The sequence below is a fragment of the Protopterus annectens genome, chromosome 10.part0 (genome assembly GCF_019279795.1).
Source record: "Protopterus annectens isolate FY-2018-M chromosome 10.part0, PAN1.0, whole genome shotgun sequence".
Lineage (NCBI taxonomy): Eukaryota > Metazoa > Chordata > Ceratodontiformes > Protopteridae > Protopterus > Protopterus annectens.
This window is the reverse complement of record NC_056744.1, coordinates 910,384,230-910,402,138: the sequence shown is the minus strand read 5'-3', so window position 1 is coordinate 910,402,138 and position 17,909 is coordinate 910,384,230.

The window sequence follows — 17,909 nt, the reverse complement described above, 5'->3', positions numbered from 1 at the left end:
AAAAAACTGTAAATGTGAATATTTACCAACTAAGTTTCTTGTTGCAAGGAGCAACAGGCACCTTAACTTCACATTTAGATGTATCTATAGCATTTTCACTGTAATTTCTTGGTGTAGCACTAAAGTAAAAGGAAGAATTATTGCCTGAAAGTGTACTAGTTGTTGTTGTCCTCAGTATCCTGGATTTCTGTTTTCCTGCTTTGTGAATTATTGCCTTGTGTATATCTACACTGTGCTGTTGTTAACTACTGTTGTTCTGCATTAATTTATGCATAGGTGTAAACACTGCTGTGTTCTTAGCTAGCTATGTGTGTAAGACACTCATACAATGGAAATTAATGCTAGGTATACTGTCTCTGCCAACCTGTATTAATTTTTTTCTCTCTACCCATGGTATTTGTGTCTCTCGCTCTTTCCCTGAATTACTTGCTCATAACTAATCTCCCTCCTCTCTGTTTTTATAGCCCTAGTGGATTTTTCCCTGTGGTTTTCTCCTGGCCACAGTACAGGCAGCACAGGTTTGAGGACCTTAACAGATACCCTGCAACTCTAACTATCTGTCCGGAAGCCACCCTTTTAAGCTTAAAATAATACCACTGAAGTATGTGTCCCAGTAAATAACTACTACATAAGCTAATCTTTTAATTAATGCTAGACTTTATAAGCACAACAAGAATTTACAATGTTTTTTTGCTAGTCACCATGAAAAGCAGACGCCAGCAGCTCCTATCCTTTCTCTTTGGTTACCCACTATCCTCATACTGTTTCTGTGTATATTCTCCTGTTCTGCACTTTACCCTTCCCCGAATTCATTTGTAGCCTCACTCATAATTGCCTTTCCTAGTGCACCTGCCCTATTTTACTGTCTTCAGACTCTTACATATTAATTTTTTTTATGTTTTGCCCTGCTTTTAGCTGCTAGTAATATCTCTCTCTCCCCCTGCAAAGCCCCTCTCTATTGTAGCTTATTTTAACCACACAGCACTGGGTTTCCTTCAAGTAAATCTACTTGTGTAGCTTGAGGCCAGTGTCTTTTTGTAAGCTTACTTCTACTCATATTTTATTTCTTTTTATTTTATTTCTGGTGACTATACATTTAGAAACTTTATATCCTTGTCTCTCAAGCTAGTTTTTCACTATCTTTTCTGATTATTTCTATGACTTTATCTTGACCAGGGTGCTAGCCCCGCTCAATTTGCCCTCACTACATTCCGGATCACTTCGCTCCCCTACCCTACCCCCATTCCCACACACCCCCATTACAATCACCTTTATACCTAACTATCCCTCCCCTTCCTGTCCCACTGGCCACTACAATTCCACTTCCTGCCTATTGCCACAACCACCTTACTATTCTGTCAATCTTGTCAACACCACTTCATCTATACCACTGTCTCTCTACCTACTCTAGCTGACCATATTTTATTCCAACATGTATTATTTTCTAATATCTTCTACACTACTCCTTATTCTCTCTATCTCCACCTCTTACCACTCCAATCTCTCTGACTCACTCCTATGTTCACCAACTTCTCACTCATACAACATATATCTAGCTACTTCATCTTTTACTATCTCCCCTAATCTCTTTACTACCTCTATCTCAAGTCTATATAAACTATCCATAATACAGGTTTTTAAACCTTCCCACAAATCTAAGTCAAAACTATACAAACTCCATCTAGCATCTACTACACACTCTCTCCTCACTAAAAACCTACTTTGTTCTGGAGATATCCATCCCAACCCTGGCCCCTCTTCTCTCTCCAAAACTACCTCTACACTGCCCCCATCTTACTCTTTAACAGTCACCAACCTCAGTCACAACAGTCATCTCCATCCAAATACTTAACTATTTACTCATTGAATATTCAGAGTCTAGCAAATAAAGTCACTGAGCTGCACTCATGGATAGCTCTGAATACCCCTCTCATCCTCTCCCTATCTGAAACCTGGCTTAAGCCACACATCTCAGATAGTGAAATACTCCCACCAGGTTATAATATCTTCCGATCTGATAGACCTGTAAAAAAAGGTGGTGGCGTGGCCATTCTGTACTCAAACATTCTTAGCCTCTCACCGTACCCTTCCCCAATTTCTGACTTCCTCCCAGCTGAAATCATCATATTTAACTGCCATCTGAATCCCCACAAAAAACTTGCAATTGCCTCTATCTACCTTCCTCCTGGTAATAATCTGCCCATTCTTGAAAACATCCTATCCTGGTTCTCCCACAACATGCCATATGAGACACTTATCCTTGGTGATGTCAACATTGATTGGTCCAAACTCACAACTGACTCCCCCAACGCAGTATCCACCTACACTGCTTCCACCAACTTATAACATCTCCCACTCACTTCCATAAAAATTCCTCTTCCAGCTCCATCATAGACTGGATCCTTACCAATTCCCCCCACCAATACCACAATCCTACCACCTTACTTGACTCCCTCAGTGATCATCTCCCTACCACCATCTTAAGACACTACTCCCATATTCCTAAATCCACCTTATCAAAGACTGTTGAAAACTATCAACTTTCAATTCATCCCAATTTAATTCCATTCTCCACAACATAGATTGGTCCATTCTAAAACACCCCCCCCCCCCAAAGATGCTGTAAGCACTTTCAATAGCATTTTCATGAATACTCTAAACTCCTTAGCTCCCTCTAGGAAGATCAGAGTAAAATCAAACCATGCTCCCTGGATCTCCAAAGAGACTAGGTCCCTTATTAAACAAAGAGATCATGCTTGGAAAACCTGGACTAAAACTAAACAACCACCTTTTCTTCAAAAATGCAGGCAACTGAGGAACCTTGCAAAAAAACATACAAATAATGACAAAAAGTTATACTATAGCTCTGCTCAGCTTAACAACAAATCCAATCCTCAAAAATTTTGGTCAACTCTCAACAACATCCTCTATCCTGGAAAGCCCTCTAATCCCTCCCCATACCCTAACTCTTCCTCTCAGGAAACAGCTATCCTCCTGAATAAACACTTTATCTCTTCCATCCAAAATCTGGTAACCTCTAAGCCAAACTCTACTTCGACACCCATCTCTCCAAGTCCCACTAACACAACTTTGTTTTCTTTTGAGCCAGTTCCCATTACTTACATCAAATCTCTACTACTCAAGCTAAAACCTTGCTCTCCTTCCACTGACAATCTATCTCCTACATTCCTCAAACTTGCTGCTGACTCAGTTGCCTATCCTGTATCTATACTAATTAATCAATCTATTCTGGAATCAACTGTCCCCACCCCTTGGAAATCTTTCTTCACTATCCCTCTTCATAACGGTGGAAACTCCACTGACCCCTCAAACTACTGACCCATTGCCATTCTTTCCCCCCTCTCCAAGATATTAGAAAAATGCATTCACTCACAGCTTCTCAATCACCTCCTCACACACCACTTAATTAACCTACCCAACATGGATTTCGTCATCATCACAGCACCACCACTGCCCTCCTCTCCTTCACTCATATCATTGCAGAGGCCCTAGACAACAATAAACTCATTTCCTGTCTCTTCCTAGATCTCTCCAAAGCCGTCAATACTCTCTCTCATCCTCTACTACTATCCAAACTCGCAAATCTCCACCTATCCTCCTCCGCACTTGCCTGGTTTAATAGTTACCTATCTGGCAGGGAACAATCTGTCAAATGGCCCTCATCCTCCTCACCTTTCCTTCCCATCTCCCCTGATGTTCCCCAAGGCTCCATCTTGGGACCCATTTTGTTTAACATCTTCACCAATGATCTTTACACCTCATGCAAAGAATCCTCCCTTATTCAGTATGCCGACAACTCCACGCTTATATCCATCTCAAATAACATTCCTGAACTACACTTCCTGACCCAACAGGCCCTACTATCTACTGAACAATGGCTCTCTCACAACCTATTGATCCTAAATCTCAAAAAGACCAAACTCCTACTTTTCCTTCCCCATTCTCTTTCTCATCACAAAACCTCCTTTTTTATTACATCTTCTAACAATACAAATATCCAACCTGACACCCACACAAAACTCCTAGGGGTCATTATCGATGACAAACTCAAGTTCAACCTACACATACTCCAATGTATAAAAAAAAAAAAAGAAAACAGAAACTAGGTCTGCTGTATCGGAACAAAAAATTCCTAACCCCTGAATCTAGACTTACCCTGGGCCAGGCACTCCTCCCCTCCCTCTTATGCGCTGCCCCAGTTCTTACCAATATCCAGGCCTCCACTCTAAACAAACTGCAACAGACTTACCATAAAATAGCCAGATTCATTACTAACTCCTCATACAACTCACACCACTGCATTTCTTTAAACTCTCTTCAATGGCTTGAACTTCCCCAGTTTCTGCTATCTTACCAATTTCATATGCTACACTCTATTCTTTACAAACCCTCCTTCTGTCCATCTCTATCTTCCTTAGTCTCCATCTACATCCCATCCCAGACCCTCCATACTTCTAACCAACAATTACTTGATATCTACCACCCAAAAATGACAGTAGGCAAACTACTCTACAAACACTCCCTTGCCCATGCTTGGAACAAACTTCCCCTTGACTTACGTTCAATCTCCCACACCTCACACTTCAAAAATGAACTAAAAACTTATTTTCTCAATTCCAGAACCTGCCCATGCCATGACCCTACCTAGTCTTCCTTCCCTTTATGTACCCTCAAAAGGACCATACTTAGTACCTCATTATACCTCTCTCTCCAATGTGTCTACTAAGCATTTGCACAATTTTATACAAACAAAAAATGTTAATTGTTGACCTATTGAACAATATCAAGGTAAAATTGTTACTTAGCTTCTTTTTAATGCAACTTTAACTTTATGCATGTATCCCAACATATGTGAATCGTTTTGCTATAACTGCTATTATATCAATATTGTTTAAAATTGTACTTGTTTTAAAATGTATTACTGGAGCCTTTCTCCTCAGGTCTCCACTGAAAATGGGCCACAAGCCCAGTTGGACAAACCTGGTTAACAAATGTCAATAAATAAATAAATAAATAAATAAAAATAATAGTTGCATAAAATAGTTATTTCTGTATCTAAAATACCTACATGTTACAATAAACAGGTTAAGCAACTAAACTGCTACAAGAATAAGCTTATATTTAGGCAAAAATGGAAAGTTCTATCCTTTGTACTGACCTTGGGTTTGTGTTGGTCTGTAAAATCTGATGTGTGCCCCGAAAATGTCCCACTATGGCCATTTGAAAAGGTGGCAACCCTATCCATGATCAAGAGTCTGATGTGGAGTAAGAAATAGGAGGTAAGAGGGAAATCAAAGGGGTGAAGATGATGAAGATAACCATCAACCTTCTTTTTCCCATTATTTTCCATGAATTTAGGGTGTCATGTCAACTGTTGCCATCTCTCTCGATTCAATGCCAGTCTCCTACCTTCTTCTACAGTACTTCCTTACTGTTGCAAGTCTTCTCTGACACAATCCCTCTAACTCTTTGCTGGATTCCCTCATTTTATCTTGCCTGCATCTTATTTGGCTCAATTTTTCTTCACCAGATTGTCTTCTGCTTTCCTACGCATGCACCCATACCACTGGAATCTGTTCTGTTTGACCTTCTCTGCAATTGTAGCAACTTGGGCTTCTGTTCTGATGTCCTCATTTATTTGTCTGTCCCGCAAAGTGCATCCTTCATTTCTATCATCTCTATCTTCTTCAGCTGCTCTGCCTTCACTGTCCAGGTTTCTGTATCATACAGTAGCAGTGGTCACATCACAGTTTTGTATACCTTGCTTGTTAGCTTCTTTGGCATAATTCTTTCATGTTTCTCCTGACACTCTGCCAGTTGGCTGCAGCCTCTCTGATTCTGGCTTTAACTTCCACAGTCAGACTTCCCTTCTCCTCAACCCCCTCTCCCATGTACTTGAAGCTGTTATTTTGTCCCACTCTTTTTCCCTTCTATCTCAGTTCTCAGCTTCTTTTGATTTCCTCCATTTAATGCCATTGTGACTGTGTTATCTGTAGTTGTTTCATTTCATGTTCCTTCAGTTTTGCATTCCATTCCCCTATCCTTTGCTGAATTGCTTGCCCAGAGTCTGTCTACAATGTCACATCATCTGCATACAGCAACTTCCCTCCAACTTGTTTGTTAATTTAGTCCATCAACAGTATAAGCAGCAGTGGACTCAGAGCTGAACCCTTGATGCACACCCACTTCCACAGAGAACCCTTGTGTGAGTCTGAACTCTGTTTATACTTGTGTCAGTAGGTCCTTGTACATAGCCTGCAATAATTCTACAAATGTTTCTGGGACATTTAACTTTTACAAGACTCCACAAATCAGCTTTCTTAGTTGAGACCTTGTCATAAGCTTTCTACAAGTCTAGGAATGCCCGGTTGGACTCTTTCCTCACCTTTATCTTCTTCTCATCTATCTCTCTCATTGCAAACATTGGGTTCGTTGCATTGACTATTGATCTGAATTCAACCTGCTCTTTTCCTATCTTACTTTCTACCACCCTGCACATTCCTTTATCAATCACCCTCTTCAGAACTTTCATGCAATATGACAGGAGTACAATACCTCCTTACTGCCCACAGTTGTGAATGTCCCCTTTATTCTTCTACACTGGCACTAGTATGATTATTGTCCAGTCATCTGGGATATGCCTTTCTATCCACACTGCTATGAGTCGCCTCAGTAGCCATTTCTCCCCTAGTTTACCCACAATCGTGATCATATCTGCCATGATATCATATGAGCCTGACTTCAAATTCCTTAGTGTAATTCTTTCTTCTTCTCTGGTGGACTGCTGTTCTTTTCCCATCATAGGCTGTGTCTGGAGAAGTACAGCTTCTGTGGGGTTATATTCAGTCAGAAGCAGCTGGAAGAACTCCTTTCAACTGCCTTTGATGTCATCTGTGCTCGTTAGCATGTTTTTACTGGCAGCCTTTATGAAGGGTGCCCAATGACTATCTCCTTTACCTTTCTGTATTTGCCTTGCAACCTGATACAGTTTCTTTGTACCATCTACTGAGTCACTTTCCAGAAGATGGTTGAGTGCCTCTGATACCTTGCTCTTCATGATTGTAATTGCTTTCTTAGAGTGTTTGTTGGCTAACTGGTGTTCCTTCTTAGCTTGGTCCACCTTTTCTATCTCCCACATTTTCCTCCATTCCTTCTGTTTTTTTTTTTTTTTTTTTTTTTGATGAGTTCCTGGTTTTCTGCATTCCACTACCAGCTTTCCTTATGTACCTTATTTCCATAATTGGCTTGGCTGTGTATCTGTTCTATAGTCTTTAGACATGCTGTTTTGTTTCTTCAACTCTACCTAACTTCTGTTCTTCTTTCTGAAGGTAAGATGTCTGGTTAGGGCCCTGAGCATTTCCTTGAACTACAAAGATCAAGAAAACAAGCCAAGAACTTGCAAAAAAAAAGGAAGAAGAACAGAAAAAGAGGACTAAGAATACTTTTTAAACTTAGCACATTCACCCTAAAACAACAGGATTTGTTGTTTTCCATTGTTCAATGTGAGTATTCTGATGTTTTGATTAGAGCTGATAGAGTAGTTCATCAAAGCAATGCACGTAAACAAAAGAAATTTTACAGAGACAAACTTGCTTATGAGGAAAAATGAGCCTACCCTTTGCCCCTTCACACATCCCTGCATTAGAGTGCGATTAGCAATGCTCCTTTTCTTCTCCAATAGACTGGATTTGGAGTCAAATTCAAGGATGGACAACACTTTGTAAAATCTTCCTCCTGTGAGAAGGTCAGAAAGATTGGCCATTCAAGGGAAACTAGAAACCTGCCTACCTTTATCTCAACACAGAGGATAGCAACAAGAAAAGAGATACAGAAAAAGATAGCTGCACTTTGCTCTGTTGTTCTAAGTATGTTTAATGTCCAACTGATCATGTCAGTGTACTGAGTAAAGGTTTTCTGTTTGTTCCACAATTTAAATCTGATATTGCCAAAATTTTGCCCAAGTTAAAGTGACTGACATGTAAAATGAATTTACATTTATTTTTTGGCAACAGGATTGAGGCACTTTACAGTCTTTTCCTTTACATAAGAAGAAAAGTACTTTATTCCTCCAGTGCATTGTTTGGTGCCTGTTTTTGAGGATGTGTGTCAGTATCATATTATGGCAGTATGTAACCATCTGGGCAAGTTTGTGGACAATTTATCCTGAGAGACTGGCCTTGACTAAAATGATTTCTAACCACAGCATTTAGATCATGAAACCAAATAAAGGCAGCGGTGTGATCATTATAGACACAATGGATTATTCTATTAAAATGCTGGGTATTTTGAATAACATAGATAGTTATGTTTCAGTGTCAAACAATGAAGTGTCTGTTGCTTACTCTAAAACTGATTGTGAACTATATGATATTTGCACAAGGTACTATTACTAAACAGTTGTATGATTTTTCATTAGTATCTTACCCTGTTGTTTCTTCTATTTTCGGTATTACAAAATACATAACAATGATATTGATACCACTTTGTGACCTATAGGTTCATCTGGCCATTCTAAAACATTGCCACTTGCCAAGTTTTTTGACAGTCAAAGTAAAAAAAACTTGTAGTCAGTTTTTCTTACATCATTCGTGATTCCCGGCACCTATTGTACAATTTTAATATTATTCAGTTTGAAAAAAGTATTGTTGTTTGCAACTATCACTGTTATTAATTTATTCTCTGTTATACGCCATGACATTGGGCTTCAATATTTGTTTAGATAATTATGGACTTCTCTACACTTGATCCAAAGGAAATTTTAACACCAGTTGATTCTATGGAATTAGTTTTGAAAAGTAATTTCATTTATTTTGAGGGTGAGCTTTTTCACCAGGTTTCTGGTGTGGTGATGGGGTTGTTTGTGTGCTGGTATATGCCAGTTACCACTTTGTATTCACCTCTGCTTTCTCCATGGATTTTTAAGCCTATTTTAGAAACCCAGATAGCACAGTGACACTGGCCATTTACTAAGTTTACTTGATTATTTGCACAACACTACTAGTAGGTGTAGAGCCCTCAATGATGTTTTGATTTCTGGGATATTGTACCCATGAATTCCAATAGGGATTTTGTGATGATCTTGCCTTTTAATAAGGATTCCTTTGTTATTAAGGGTATTTTTAAAAAGTTATGGGATATTGCATTTTTTAAGGAATTGAAAGAACAACTTGGTATGGCCCTTGCAATAGTGTATGGTAAAGGTAGGAATTTTAAGAACTTGCTTATTTATTTATTTATTTATTTATTTATTTATTCCAGTTTGATGACTGGGGAAGTCCACTGGGCCCAGGGAGCCCATTTTCAGTGGAGGCCCAGAGAGAAAACCTTGAGCAATAGCATACAATCAATATATAGTGAAATAAAGAAAAATAAAGAAAAATACAGTAAAATATGTAGAGAAAATATACAGTAGATATAAATACAACTATTTGCATATAGGTTTATAGGTTCATAGGTTTAGGTTCATAGGTTCCTATGAACCTATGAACCTATTTGCATATCAAAGAGTAGTATTTACAAGAATGTTCTGAGAAAGAGGGAATGACTGTTGTTCCCTTTTCCAGTCACAGGAAAAGTAGAATGTCTAAATGTGGTAGATGTAAGTATTATAAATATTTTAATGATGGCCCATATGTAGGGATTGAGGGAATCAATAGATCTGGCCCATGCCTGGGTCACTGTAATTGTGACACTATGTGGGTAGTGTATTTGGCTGTATGTGCTTCTTGTCCTGCCTTCTATATTGGAAAAGAAAAACAACAGGAGGCTCCATGACAGGATTTATGAACATTTATATGGGTGGCAGACTGGCACAGCAGATAGTGCTGTCACCTCATAGCAAGTGGTCCCCCGGTTTGATTCTTGGTGAAGGTGCCGTCTGTGCAGATCTGCATGTCCTCCGTATATTCACATGGGTTTCCTCCAGGTGCTCCAGTTTCCTCCCATATTCCAAAGACATGCATTAGGTGGGTTGGACATTTTAAACTGGCCATAGGTGTAACTGTGCAAGTGTGTGGTGTGGAATAACTACTGTGGTAGGGCTAACCACATGGCTGCATAAACCTTGGCTCTAGATAACTGTGAGAGTAAGGAACAGGTTAAAATGGACTTCAGTAGTTTTTTTCTGAAAATGTAAAATAAATGTTCTGCATTTCAGTGTGTACAGTGCACGCAGTTAACTAACTTGGCAAAAACATATAGCTTGGCATTCATTGTTAATAAGAATCATAAGTAAAATATGTTATCTCTTATAAACTATGCAGCTTGTGAAATTTATTATCAAGATGAACTCTAGTATGCAGCTGTGTCTCGTCAATATGATATGCAAGATAGGCCAAGGACGAAAGGAGTTATTCTTCAGGAACAGAATGTTTAAGATATGGAAAACAAACTGTCAGCAGACCAGCTTGAGAGGAAAGACTTATTATTCTTACAAATTATCAAAACTGCTGATGCAGGCAGAAAAGACACTATAAAGATTGGGACTTTTTCCTTTGTATCAGAGACTTTGATTATTCTAAGCTGAAGTACATTTTGATGTATATACCTTTCATTGTTAAGCTAGATGTAAACCTCGTGTGCAGTAAATGAATATCATAACAGCAGAACTGTATCAGTGTCTTCATTGAGTAAAGGTACAGACTACCTGAATAGTGTAGTACCACTTTAACAGTGGTGAGACCAGTCCAGTACAAACAACCGTGGGGGGGAGGGGTTGACCTGAAGAGGTGCCTCTCACAGTACGACATTCCAGCGCAGACCTTCTTAGAATCGATTCTTCTCTTCCTAAAACTTTGTCCATTAACTGGAGGACAAACACTGCAGTGCAATACAGGGCAGTACAGTAATTCTCCTTCAGACAGTTGGTGATATATGAGTTCCAAATTTTCCACTGCCAAAAATTTGTCTCACCAGCATCTAGTGAAAAACAGCAGAGAATTCTCCCACAACTGATCTCCGTGTCAAGACTGACCACCTTGTCGTGAACATTTGTGGTAAATATTTTCTTCTGTTTTTCTTTTAACAATGAATGCAATTCATGAAAATGCCAAGAAGTGCAGTAAGTCTTTTACTGTTGATGTGTCTGAATCATATGTAAATGTGTGGAATTATTTAAATATTTGGTATTATCAGCATGTTAGCACCTGTAAGTCTTTATGGGGAAAACTGACAATCCAGCATTATGCAACTGGATTGCAACCTTTGATTGGTATATACGTAAGGCAAAAGTGCCACAGAATGTACAAACATGTGCTATTTGCAATGATTTAAATGTTGCTTTTTGCATGTCTTGTCATGAACGTATTGTACAAAACCTGGAACACAACCAGGATAAAGTAATGCCTGAAGCACAGACAATGGTTCCTGTTTCTATATATCCTGTTGCAAAAAAATTGTTAGAGGCTGATGCAGATGTCAAAGTTTGTACTTTACAGTCTGATTTGCAGGAGTTTAAAGACTGGATTGCTAAAGTTAGCAACCAGCAAGATTTTGACCTCATGGGTCATTTTCAGACTTACTGTAATAAATAGAATGCGTCTGATAAACTGCATGCTGACACTGCTGAATGTACAAAATAATTTTCTCAGTTTTTGAAAGTCTCACAGACTGAAATTAAGACCTTTACGCAAACTGTTATTGAACAAGGCAGTAAAGCTACAGGTATGATAGAAGGGTTAATAAATAAAATTGTCCATTTACAAGAAAAATATGACAAGCAACTGGCTGACACACAGTATGATGTAACTGTTGCAAGGGAGGAGATAAACACATTATGAGCTCAATTGGAGACACGGGAATCTTATGCTATTAGAGCAGCATACTAAGCTAATCAAGATCTTTTAAGATTACAAGCCTTGTTAGAAAAATATCAATCTAAAGCACTAGAAACTGCTGTTACCAGTCCTATCATAGCCTCAGCAGGTTTTTCTGCTGAAGTTTATCATCAGTCTAGGATGTTAGAAACTCTCCCTAAGTGGGATGAACAGAAGGGTATTTTTAATAACATGATTACATTTGAAGCTTGGGTTCTTAAAACTGTAGGCACTATATGGAATGATACACTTTAACGTTGTTTCTGGAATTTTATTCCTCAGCGTTTCATGGCGTATATTCAGCAAAAGCAGTATCCAATACAAACTAAACACCTAAGAATGACAGCAGTATTGTTAGCATACACTAGGGGCCAATCTCTCACACCAACACTTTTAGATCAGTTTCAAATTACAGTCTGTGATTCTTTGGAAGAACAAGCCGAACATTACCAGCTGCCATATTTGCTATATGGCAGTGATGAAAAAGATATAAAAGATGTCAAGTTTTCAAAAAGCTGCTATGCGCTCCTTTTTGGACAATTTGGAATGTGTCCCAGGGGATATCAAACTTATTTATAAGGAATCTTAAAATACACTCACAGAGTTAGTAGATAAATTGCTGCGAGCATGTATTATGTGTAAAGATAATGCTATTCATAAGCAAAAGACTTACACTCCCTGTTCTGCACCCATTGTTAGTGAAGTAAGGGGAAGGGGGTGTGGGAGATGGATTAATTAGGGACAGCAAGTCCCACACCAGGTAGCAGGATAATCATGTCAAGGGCAAGTTATACAGGGGCAACAACGGGCAGCATCAGCTCCCGCAGCCACTCAGTTAGCTTCTCAAGTTACCCAGTCTATAGAGGGTCCTCCAAAGAGACAGCTTATTTATTATTCCTGCAAACAAGTAGGTCATACTAAAAATCATTGTAAATATTATCGCAGATGGCGCCAGAAACAAGAGGCAAAGGGTATGTTTCTTACCGTGAAAATTTTTGATAAGCCACGTGTACCAAGACAGCAACAGGTAATGCAGCCAGAAGTACAAACACAGCAGTACACTTCACAACAATATGTGACAGAGGGTAATAGGGGACTACAGCAACAACCCCTATATACCACAAATACTCAATAGTCAGTATTCCCAATGCAGCAAAGGGTTGGTGTGACACCTAGTGTCAATGTACAAGATGATATTGTTAGCACACAGGATACAACTGTTCCTTCTGACTTTGTTCCTGAGGATCCAGTAAATCCTAATTATCATCAGCGAATAGCTTTGCATCATGAACTTAATCAATCTTCTTATATTGACTGTCAAGAAGTCGAGGAAACACTACAATTATGTCCTTTGCAGTCCAATACCACTGGTGATTCGGGGTGGGAAGTAGCTCTACTATAGGGGTGTGACCCCCCCCACCCCCACCCAAGTCTCTTTCTTGACTAACTTCAAGAAAGGGAAAGATGGATGACCACTTATCAACATTTGGGTAGAGGGGAACCTGTGGGAAGATGTTCTTCTAGATACAGGAGCAGCTATCTCAGTGACAGGTAGGCATTTGCCTCCTGACTTGTCTAAACGTACATGTATTTCAGGTGTTAATGGCTCTGGATGTCTAGCCATTGGTAGTAAACCTGTACAAGTACAATTCTCCAGTCAAGGGGAACCAGTGAAAGGGGTATTTTTGATGCATAATTCTTGCACTTCCACAATCTTGGGAATGGATATGTTATCCAAAATGGGAATTGTCATAGACCTTCCTAATGGCACTATATGGCAAGGACAAGGTTCCATGTTGTGTATGATTGAGGCAATACATGTATCAAACAGTTCTGAAAAGGGCTGTACCATCAGCCCTACTGAAAATGAAGTATGATTAAAAGTAAAACAACAGTTCCCTACGTTGTGGTCTCAAGGGCCCATAGACTGTGGGAAGCTACAGGAAGCAGTTTCTGTAGGTAGTGACGAAGATTTTATTCCACCGTTTCAAAAACAGTATCCAATCCCAAAGGAAGCAGAGACAGACATGCAAAACTGCATACAACGATGGCTTGATGTGAGAATAATTCAAAAAGGAAATACTCCTACAAATTCACCCATATGGCCAGTTAAAAAGAAAGATGGCACTTACCGATTGGTTATTGATTTACGAAAAGTGAAATAATTCACGACTCCCTTGGCTCATCTGATTCCGGGGGTCCCAGAGCTAGCAGCAAGGATAAAACCACAAAGTCAGTGGTTTATAGTCATAGACTTGGCTAATGGTTTCTTTGCAGTACCACTGCAGGAAAAAAGATTGGCAAAGGTTTGCTTTCACATTTCAAAATGAACAGTATGTCATGACACGGTTACCACAGGGGTTTCAAAACAGTCTGGTTATATTTCACCAAATAGTTGGATGAATACTACAATGTCTAGAATCTGATGATTCTGTTCTGCATTACATTGATGACATACTAATACAGTCTGAAACAAAAGAACAGCATTTAGCTAAAGTGACACGGGTCCTTCAAACACTGTAGGAAGCAGGGTTTAAAGTTAAAAGTGAAAAGATACAATTCATGTCATCTGAAGTAAAATTTCTAGGTACTATTTTACGTCCTTCCAGGTGTACTCCTTGTTCAGAGAGGGTGCAGGGAATTTTGCAAATAGATAAACCGGTTACCATTCTGGATTTGCACAAATTTCTAGGTATCATAAATTATAATAGGGAATTCATAGAGAATTATGCCAGCATGGCAGCTCCTCTGTATGACATGATTTCTAGCCAGAAAGAATTACCCTTTCTGGAGTGAGGACCAAAGGAAAATACGGCTGTTTGTGATTTAAAGGCAGCATTGGCCAAGACTACAGAATTAGTAGCTCCAAGTCTAACACATCCCTTTGTGTTACAGCCAGCAGCTGGACTCAACACACTCTCTGTTGTGCTTTTACAGGAGTGGCCTCAGGGCTTTGATTCTAGAACGGAGAAGACTTTATGCCCCATTACATTTTTCAGTAGGAAAATGACATATGTTGAGAGGGGATATCACCCCTGCATTCAGCAACTTTTGACCATTTACTGGGGTTTAAAACAAACTGAATACCTAACAGCTTTTTCTAAAGACATTATAGTACAGACACTGCATTATGCCATACAGGCTTTGGTAAATGAGAGTCAACTAAACAAACTGATTGATGATGTCAGTCAAGCAGTGTTTGCAAAATGGTTGGCATTATTTAGTGTCAAACAAGTTACAATAAAGCCAGGAGATAAGTATTACTTATCTAACTTCATGGAATATGAAGGAAAATTATATGAATGCATTAGGCACATTTCAAATCCAGAAAACCCCATTCTGTCTCCTGATTTTCAGGAAGACAGACCATCTGTCTTTGTTGATGGTGCTTGATTTTGGGACAATGGACAATATCGGACTGGATTCGCAGTAGTACCAGCAAGCCCTTCTATGGGACAGCCAACTCTGATTCAGTTACTGGGACACATGTCTGCTCAGTGAGCTGACCTGGACGCAGTTCTTTATGTGTTACGACATTTTCCATCTGTCAATATTTTTTCAGAGAGTGCATACGTAGTTAATTCTCTGTGGCTGCATATGTCTACATGGGCAAGGAGAGGGTTTGTTGATAATATGGGCAAACCACTCAAGCATGCTTTGTTGCACACTGTTTGGAATTTGGTTCAGTCAGTCCCTTGTGGGTTGTTACAGTATCTTAAAGGTAAAAGCTCATCAAAAAGGTACAAATTAAATTTTTCAGTTAAATAACTATGCTGATCAGATGGCAAAAAGGCAGAAAAAAAGGAATGCAATTATATCCTACAGAACACCTTTCTAGTGTACCAGATAAAACCACTGCAGTACATGCCATACAGACATTTTCAGCTCAGAATTTTCAGCATGATTTGCTGCAGATCCAAACTAAGTTTGGACTGCATGAAGAGTTAGAAAAATGTACTCTTGTAGGAGAAAGTCCAAGGCAATATTATGCAAAATGTTTTGAAGACGGTTCTAGTCTTCCTTATATGCCATACCAACAGGCACGACAGTTAGTGAAATTTAATCATCAGGTATTGGGGCATTTGGGTACACAAAAGTTATGGCCCATTGTAAAGAACAAATACTGGCATCCTCAGTTAAAGAAAATGTGCGATTTAGTGCATGCTGAATGCTTAATATGTTTGCAGTTTAATGCTGAATTAAAAAAGCCACAGTTACTAAGGGTAACTCCAGCGGATGAACCTTGGAATGCCATCCAAATTGACTTTGCAGGTCCATTACCCCCAGCTAAAGGTGGGTACAGGTATCTTCTAGTGGTAGTTGATGTTTTTTCAAAATGGGTAGAAGCCATTCCTACAAAAACAATGATGGCTAAGGCTACAGCAGAAGCCTTATGGAAAAACATTTTTGACATTGGGGATGTCCACGAGTTATCAAATCCAATAACGGGCCACAATTTGTCAGTAAACTGATGAAAGCTTTGTGTGATTTGTTTGGTATCCAGCAACAATTTCATGTTCCTTACCATCCCCAGTCTAATGGGATTGTTGAAAGAATGAACATGACTTAAGGAATGCCATAAGAAAGCCTGCTTGGAAAAAGGCGTAAATTGGGTAACACATTTGCCTGAAATCTTGCTGAGTGTCAGAGCAACTCCACACAGTGAAACAGGGATATCACCTTTTGAAGTTATGACAGGCAGGAAAATGCCTGTACAATTGCCATTCGATCCTACTGTTAGTACAAACAGACCATTATTAGAAATTGCACAGCATCAACAATGGTTAAAAGATATTTCTGAATTGTGTCAAAGCCTATCAGAAATGCAAGCATTCAAACTACGGTCGAAGGATCCTGTTATGCCAGAAGAAATCCTTCCCTCTGGGACACAGGTATTGATCAAGAGATTCCAGACGGACTGTCCATGGGATAGTAATTGGCAAGGAACTTTTAAAATAATTGCTCAGTTAGGACCTCTAGTGTACAAAGTTAAAGGAAAAAGAAGAGCAAAATAAATCTTGTTCATAGAGATCAGTTGAAAGTCATTAAGTGACTTCATGTTTTTTGGAGTTTTTTGTAGACTCACAGCAAATGCCAAGTCTGAAACAGTTGAAAAAGCATCTATCAAAACAACTTTCAGATTAATACCACTTACATGGAAAGGTTATATTATTGTACATAATGAAGATTTTGTTTGTTATATTACTGACTCTACTCATTGGAGCCCTTGGGGTAGAGTGTCAAACAAGAGAAATGCAAGTTTGGAAAATAAACAATGATAATAATACTCTAAAGCTGGGTTGGCATGAATGCTCAAAAATAAATCTTTTTTGTGGGCAAAGACAGCAGGACAATTTCACTTGTCCATCTAATGCTAATTGTACATTTGGGCATATAATAGTTCCCAGTAACATTACCTTTCGGTCTGCAGTTATGGATCATTATTACATTCATCCAAATAGTCCTAAGATAACCTTTGAAATTGATTCCAAAACTTCTATTAAATGTTGTCAATTTTCTATATTTTATTTGGGAAAAGGAGAAATTCAAAGAAATATCCACCATCAACACAATGGCTAGTCTTCTCATATGTGAAGCAATGTGGTACTCATACCATACAGGGAATTAGTATTCCTCCCAATAATACAAAAGTACAACTACATTTTACTACTGGAGTTTCTGTAATATGTACTAATACCACAGTCATTACAGGCAACATACATTGGGCATATGTTCTATCAATATTAACAGGTAAACATACCTCTGTTCATACAGACCATTTGGTTAAAATCCCTTCTACCTGTAAAAAGGTAGGCAGACAGTATCAAAAGGTTGCAGTACATTTTAACATCACCTTCCCAGACACAGGCAGGTGCTGATATAAAAGAGCTTGGTATGATACTCTGCTAAGGGGCCTAGGCACAGGCATTGGAGCTATTATTGCAGGTGATATTGAAATTCCAACTAATCGTTTAAAAGTAGTGGGGAAAGATATCTCTCAGATTGTGCATTTATAAGCATCTTGGAATCCAGAGATATGGAAGACACACCTGCACAATATAAATTATCAGCAGC